At 38.1% G+C, this 8,034-nt stretch overlaps 1 long non-coding RNA gene across 1 annotated transcript in view; it reads right to left on the bottom strand.

Annotated features, from left to right (window-relative positions):
- Nucleotides 1-2,799: 2,799 nt before the first annotated feature.
- The window catches only part of LOC143695079 (uncharacterized), a 19,654-nt gene continuing 14,419 nt past the window's right edge, over nucleotides 2,800-8,034 (bottom strand). Inside the window, exons 2-4 of the long non-coding RNA XR_013183988.1 lie at nucleotides 5,963-6,010; nucleotides 5,384-5,556; nucleotides 2,800-2,919 (exon numbers count right to left, since the gene is read on the bottom strand). This is a non-coding gene — a long non-coding RNA (uncharacterized LOC143695079). The remainder of the gene's footprint in view (nucleotides 2,920-5,383; nucleotides 5,557-5,962; nucleotides 6,011-8,034) is intronic.

The raw sequence follows: 8,034 nt of genomic DNA, 5'->3' as shown, positions 1-8,034 counted from the left end.
TATTCTATATCTTGGTGAGAAAAGCCTTCTCAGGCTTGAACATTAACAGGGCTTGAAAGAATTTTACAGCTGGCTATAAAGAGCAACTTTTCTGCTCCACATGTATTCATGCAGCTTCTGGGCAGAACCAGTCATGGTGCTTTTCATAGCTGGATGATCAGAAGACTTCTCTATAACTTCTAGTAAAGAAGGAAAGACATGTATTTTATTATACTAAAGGATGATTGGTGTGGAGGGCAATACCAAAGAGCTGTACAAAGCAAATCACTTATGGCCTTGCTAAGCCTGTAAACTCACTCACAGCTTCACACAGGGAAATCATGTCCAAACAGGGAGGGTACTTTTTCTAATATGCATGGCTGATAAATTAACTTCAACCTTGGTTTTAAAAACTGCTTGTGATTTGAAGAATAGTGTACTGCAAGAAAAGGATAATGAATGTGTTGCAAGGGCCTAAAAAAATAAATATAATAATTTGTTCCTCTTTTTATTATTTGAGTCCTTATCCCATTAAGCCAATTTTCATATCAGGAACGTTACAATTTTGTAAGTTTAAGGTTCAGGTGCTACAACAGTCAAGTAACAGAAGCATCAGCTCTCCAGCAAGAATAATATGTGCATTTATGGTTGGTGATGGTTCTCCTCTGAGAAATAAAAATGATATTTTTCATTCTGACCTGTGCCAAGGGGCCCAGCAGCAGTCTGGCAGCATGGACAGAGGCCAGTCTGCACCAGAGACTACCAGGATGGACAGCAGAGATGAATCTTTCTACAAAGAGAACAGAAAAGAGTCACAGAGCTACAGCAGCTGGATTTTCAGGGATGTCCCTGGAGACTGCACTGACTGGAGCTCTCAGGCAGGAGCTCAGCAGCACAAGAAATGTTTGAGTGATGCTGCAGCTTCCTCTCATTCCATAAGAGCCATCCTTTAACCTGAGCTTCTTTCAGTGCACTGAGAGAGTATTCTGAGGTTTGTTCTTCAATATCAAACAGAAATAAATTCGCTGATTAAAAAATACCCTGTTTTACATTTATTTATAAAAACAATGATCACATTTGTTAAAGAGGCAACCATATTGCTCAACATAATTCCAACACTAAAAAGACACAAAACACAGACAACTTAAAACATTAACAGATTCAAGCATATGAACAGGAAATACAAAAATGATTGACAGTGACTGTTGATAACTAACTGATAAAAACTAAGTTTATTTGTAATAACAGTATCCCAACTCATAATAATTTACATTTTAAGAAATCAAGCAATCAAGCCTGTAATACGAATTTCCTGTTTGTCATTTTCTCCCTCAATTTGAAGGCATTCTCATGCTTGTTGTACAACTGGGAAAATTCTTCAGCATCACCCAAGAAGTTTGGCATCAAACCTAGCATGATAGGTTGCACAGATACATTAACTGAGATAAATGAATTAGCTCAAGTGCTGTTGTAGATACTGTTGGAGATTACACATATCTGTATGTTAGGAATGTCTGTGGCAATCAGCACTTCTTAGTCAGTTTTGAAATATGCAGCTACCTATACAAAAGCATTAAAAAAACTCACACAGGCTTTTTTTTCTAACAAGCCTTTGGTGTTAAATGACATTACTCTAGATTTATCAAAATAATGAAGATGTGTTTAGCTATGCCATGATCTCCTACTTTAGTTGAGTGAACTCATAAAAAGAAACAGTTATTGTGTTTACTATTATTTATTATTATTACTATCATTATTTCAATAATACTGAAATGCAGATAAGTATTTGGCTAGTTGAAATTTTATCATGAGCTCCAAAAATTTCACACATATTTAGCATACTGATTCCAGACATGGAGAAACAAATTAGCAGATAAGTATTGTCATAATCATTAGTTAAAATTCTCCAATACAAACTAGTGTCAGCTCCCACTTTCAGAGCCAAGGAAAATATTCATAAGCTTTTACTTCCTGTAATAGAGAATTCACTGTTAACTAGGATTCAAATCCCATGTGTTCAGACTCCCTACAAATACAAGGCCTCTTTTAGGGATTCTATCAAAAAGCTCTCACTGGTAACAAAAAATAATAGAAATAAACCACTACACCAATACACCACCAAAGGATAAAATGCCTTTAATCAGAAGGAGCTAAAGGTATTGAAACCTGCAACAGCAGTTGCAGAAAAAAAATGATCTTAAGTACAGCTGACCTTCATTTCTTGTAGCCACTGTCATCTGAGAGAATATTATTTTCTCTTAAATTATAAAACACACAATTATTGATTCTTTTTGCATGTTTCTTACATCTTATGTACCACACACTTTAACACACCTATATTTTTAAACTTTCCATTACAATAATAGTTAGGTGATAACGAGATAAGGTTGACCAATTTAAAGCCTTGTAGGCCATTAAGAACTCACGACCAGTAAAACAGAAGTTAGCAGAAGAAATTGCTCACCACACTTTCACATCTGGGCTTGCAAAAGTAGCTCCTGCAACTCCTGTGCTTCTCTTTGTGCTCTTCCTGTCAGCCTTTTGATCTATTTGAAGAGAAATAAGGACAACCACAGAGTTACAAATGCCACTCCAAGACACAAACATGCTTGGTGATATCCTGGAACTCTAAACAGGAGCAGTGACTTGCTAATAGAGGAAGGCGAGGGGCTCGTCCATCCTGCAGCAAAAACAAGCTACAAACCAGTGCACTCCAGGATTCCTCTTTGCACTGGAGCACACGTGGGGGATCACATTTTTGGGGTTTCCCACAGGTCATCTGGGAGACAGAAAGGGACTCCAGAGCAATAAAAAGTGCCAGATGAACTCAGTGCTCCCAGGTTGCTTTGCTGATGCTGGAGGACAGAGCAGATGGGGTTTGTCACAGTCTGATATCCCCCAAATCTTGCTGCTGGAGTAGTTCTGCCCTTTCAGGGCAATCTGAAACAAACAATTTGTATAAAATACTTAGTACATCACCAAGCCAAATATTTTTATTATTATTTTCTTTTTTTATCCATTTATGGTCGCAAATTAATGAAATTACACGAGACTGAAGCCAATGACAACTGCTAATCTGTAAGCAACAACAAGCAAGGAAAAGCTGATAGGAGTACAGCTGTTTTATTTTAATTGAGGAATGATTTTATGTTGGAAGCACTCAATATTCACAGCAAATTAAAAATAATGAAGTGAATTGATACCAATGATATTTTTTTTACCTACTATCCCTTTGTAAATCTATTTCTTCACACAAATTGACATGTCTAATTGATACATACGCTATTATTCCTCATTAGTAGGCTGAATAAAATAATTCTTGATTAAATTTATTGCAATTTACCATCCAGCATAATGCTTGCAAGCTATAAAAGTCAATCAACAGGAAACAGAAAAAAACCAGATGACATTATTACTTCTTATATATACACAATAATCTCATGTGTTTTGTGGAACCTTCCTAAGCATTTTGTTGCTCCTCAGGAGCCACAGGCTGTCTCCAACAGGTCACCTCATTTTTCATATGGCCATAAATATATTTCACTGCATACATTCTTCTGAATTTTTCTGATAAATATCACCTCTAATAAGCAAATTATTTGCGTATTTAGCAATCTGTTAGAAGTTGTCTGGAAGAGCCAGTCTTCTACTCACACTCAAACAAAATTATGCAGAAGAGCTGATGATTTACTTTGTGTGGATTAGGGTTTTGATTTATGTTGTGTTATCACTGTGTCAAAAAAGTTCAACAAGTAGCAAAACTTCAGAATTTCAGTGAAACAAAGAAAGTCAATAGTAAACCTGACAAGCAAAATATATATTCTGTGATGAAAAATTTCCAACCAAAAAGAAAATGGAATCAGTGGCAGGTCAGTCTGTTCTTTATAATTTAAACTTATTCCACATCTTGCCCTGGCCTCCACTATTTTGTAGGAATTTTTTTGGTATTCTGAACCTAGCAGAGCAGCTATTATGTTATTCTCTTCTCTAATGGCAAGAAAAGTATGTTTTGATCAGACTCTTTCAATGGCCTATTGCTCCTATTTCTCTGGAGAATGCTAGCAGCTGGCACAGGATTGCTGCCCTTGCTGATGCTGGGCTTCAGACTTGACAAATAATTTACCCAAAAATGCTATATAGCATAGATGCTATAACTAGTACAGACACAGAGTAGATATCCTACTTTTGTCATCTTAACTTAATGCAATTTCTTTTTGATGAAGAGCCTCTGATACCCTGACTGTGTCTGTGCCCTGATTGCAGTCTGTGTCTCAATTTGTCCAGATAAGCAGAAGAAATTGCTCAAAAAAATCAGACATTAATGTATAGGACCAGAGGATCAGAATTAAAACCTAAACTGTATTGGGAATGTTTTCTATTCTTATTACATATCATGTTCTTTGTAAAACATTAGATAAAATCTAATTAAAAAAGAATAATTTCTGGTTCAAATCTGATTTCTATTTATAGAATGAATGAATTAGAAAAGAGAAATACAGAGATCTACAGAGGTAATTAAAATTAAGGTACAGACTTCTAAGGGTGTAATATGACTGTCTGCACTGAAAAATAATCTGGATTTTATTCTAGAGCTATTTTTAGATTCAAAATTGCATTTTTATATAACATAATTCCAGTGATCAATATTTCTTTTGTCGCTACTTACAAATTTTGATCAAATCTTTGTAAAAAGTGATACATCTCAATTCAGAAAAACCCCTGACATCTCAAAATCAAATCTCACATTTCAAAAAATAGGAGGAAGAGGTACTATCAGCAGCAAACCCAGCTGTTTCAGGATTCATCTACTATTTGATGTGTGTTACTCAGCACAGTAAACAACCAATCTGCCAGCGGCAAAAAATCAAAGAGCTCTGTGCCAGCTGAACAGCATCTTTTAAAGAACTGAGGAAGTGGCCCAAAAATGCAGCCCTTAGAGGCAGGCAGAGGTTTTCTGGTGTTCCTGGGGGACCCTGCCATTTCAGGAAGTGCTGTCACCCAGATCTTCAAGGGTGACCAAAAGCATTTCCAACAACAAAACTATCCACAACAGGGGAAGAATAATCAGGAGCTATGGCCCTATTGAAGCTGAATTTTAATGTAGGTCCTCCACATACATTTAGCCTCCACAGCCAAAGGTGACTTAATTCATCAAATCTTTCCAGCCTGCTTCTCTGGACAATAGAAAAACCGGGATGGATTTATTCTGATTTGTGGTGCTCTCCTGGTCTGCACACACCCAGAGACAGCAAAGGACTCTCAGCTGTGCCAGGCCATGGAAAATGAGCCAGAGCAGGGACTGTGTGGCTGGAACATCCCCCAGAGGAGCTCAGCTGCTTAGAGCAGAGCGCTGAGAACACCCAGAGTGTGGGTTTGAATTATCTCTCTAGTATGGGCCACTTACCTGAGAGTTGGACTGGATGATCCTCATGGGGCCCTTCCAGCCCAGAATATTCTGTGAGACACAAGTGATGTGGTGTCCCAGGAGGGCCAGCTCAGCCACCCCCCTCTAGCAGCAGAGCCACAAAGCAAAGACCTTTATATTTCAACAGGCATTATCTTGTCATTGCTTTTAATCTGGAAAAACCATATTAAGAAAAACATGATAGCAAAGATTATGATCAGCCTTAAATACACCATTTTCATTCAGCTCCAACAAACTCAATAGAAAGACTATTTAATGGAAAGAACACAACAGATTGAAATTCAATAGTTCAGTTAATCCAAGCATATTGAAATAAAATTATACATATATACACATGTATGTGTGTGCAAAGTGAGGGAGAAGCTACTGCTTTCACATACATACAATTTCAATTAAAAAGCTCAAATAAGAAATGTAATATCAGAGCTCTTTAAAGTTTAAGGGTATTCTGCTCAGAATGCTTCTATCTGCAAACATGAAAACAAACCAAGACATCTATGACATATTCTCAAATTTTAAATCTTAATAACTTTTGAAATTAATAAAAAAATCACTCACTTTTTTATATTCATCTCCACAAAAGACAAAGGTATTATCCACTTGAGTCTATACCAAAAGGAAACACACACACATTAATATCTGCAATTTTGGTACACATTCCAAACACAAGAAGTAACAAATTTGGTGACAAAGCTGTCAAAATATGTTCTGCAAATACATTGGCAAGAGATCTGGACATACTAAAGAAATTCAGTGAAACAAAATAGGTGCCAAATGGGGATGTTTGACAGAGTGTTCAAAAATACATTTAGACCAAAGCAGGAACACATCCAACAGAGAGATTCTCTACATAAATTATCATGAAACTATTAGAAATAATTGGCCAGTGATTTCAAAATATTACATATACTTTTAATGTTATCAAAGAGCTGTGTTGTGAACCATGTGTGATTTCTTGGCGATTGAATTTTTGGCCGCACAACAGCGTTTTTAGGCGCAAGTGAAAATACTATATCCCATACTGCAAGTCAATCTGTACTCTTTGAAATTGCATCAAGCTTCCAAGTGCTTTGAAAGGCTGTTGGGAGAAATGCTATAAAGTCTGCATACCCTGGGAGCCTGCAGAGCACAGCCCTTGCAGGGGCTCTGCTGAACAGATGCTTGCCCAAGGCTGAAGGGAGCCCACAAGTTAAAGATGCCACAGCCAACCTCTGCAGCCAGCCTGGAGGTGTCTGTGGCCACAGTGCCCAAAGCCACCAGGTCAGCGTGGCCCTGGTCCCTGCAGCAGGTACCACAGTGCTGCCGCAGGACTGGCATCTGTACATCTCTGCCAGGCTAACAAGAGCACATTAATTTATACAGAGTGCTGGATTACAGGCATTTCTCAATAAAATGAAGCCATCCAAATGCTGCCAAATGCATCTGTGAATGCTGATAACCCTGCAGAGATACTGCAGGAGCAGCAGCCTCTGCTCTGTACTTCAGTGGGATGCCTTGGTGAATTGAGGTGGGCAGGGGTCTGCCCTGCAGAGCTACCTGTTCACACCATTCACAGGCATAAAATTCAAATCAAAATTTGTCTAGTGGTTCTTGAGAAGTAGAGGGCTTATAACAGAATAAAAGTGAGCAAGTCAAAGTAGACTACCCAGAAAGCAGCCAGGGTGCCAGGGCAGCTTTCTTCAGCCCTGAAGTGCAGCTCAGCTAAATCCTTACATCTTGAACATGCACTGAAATCTATGGAATCTGCTCAGATTTTAAGGCTCAGGGTATCTGGGGTTAAAATCTGGCCTCCCTGAAGTGTATGGAAATATATTCCCTGACTTCACTAGGATCTGTTATAATCTACCAAGGTTTCAACAGTGCATTGATCTGAGCCTCCCATTAGGGCACTGAGCCAAGTGAATTATATTTGTTATATTTGTTATATGTTCAGTCTCCAAAATTTGTGTTAGATTTTTAGGAAAACATTTTTATATACAGGTTGTGGAATTCCCTCATTATTATCCTATATCAAAGAAATGCACTCTGAATTTAAGGCAGTATTTGTGTTAACTTCTGGCAAGTTCATTCCTTACACTTGAAATGAGCCTCTGAGAAAGCCCTTTCCCCCACAGACAAGCTTTTTCCTACTCCAGAAAGATCAATTTTCCTGAACAACCACAAAGAAGAAGGCACAGATATAATTTAAGTAGCCCATAACTCCATTTATTCCACTGAGATGAGAACCTTCCAGAAAAGTCTCATCCAGTGCTTGCTATCACTTCTCCTTATTCATCCTGACATCCTCAAGGGCTGCCTCCAGCTCCCCACATCCCTCCCCAGTGCTGCCCCAGGCTGTAGGTGGGCTCCTCTGGGTTTTGGACAGGAGTTCCAAAAATTCCAATTTTGGACATCAACCTGAAAATAGATGCCAGCACAGATAAGGCTTTCTACTTCATATTGCAAATGCTGTTTCTCTCAGAAGACTGTGGCTTTGACCTGTGAGCTACACCTTTTGGAACTGGTTACAGAGCTTTCAGATAGGCATTTTTTGTTGGACAAATGAATTTACTAAAAAAAAAAATCACTATCAGCAAAGCAGTTACCTAAATGGGCATTTTTTCCCTTCTGTGTGAGCTCTTTAAATTTAA

The sequence above is a fragment of the Agelaius phoeniceus genome, chromosome 12, assembly GCF_051311805.1.
Source record: "Agelaius phoeniceus isolate bAgePho1 chromosome 12, bAgePho1.hap1, whole genome shotgun sequence".
Classification (NCBI taxonomy): Eukaryota; Metazoa; Chordata; class Aves; order Passeriformes; family Icteridae; genus Agelaius; species Agelaius phoeniceus.
Note: the sequence above shows the minus strand (reverse complement) of the source record. Positions and strands in the feature narration are given on the sequence as shown.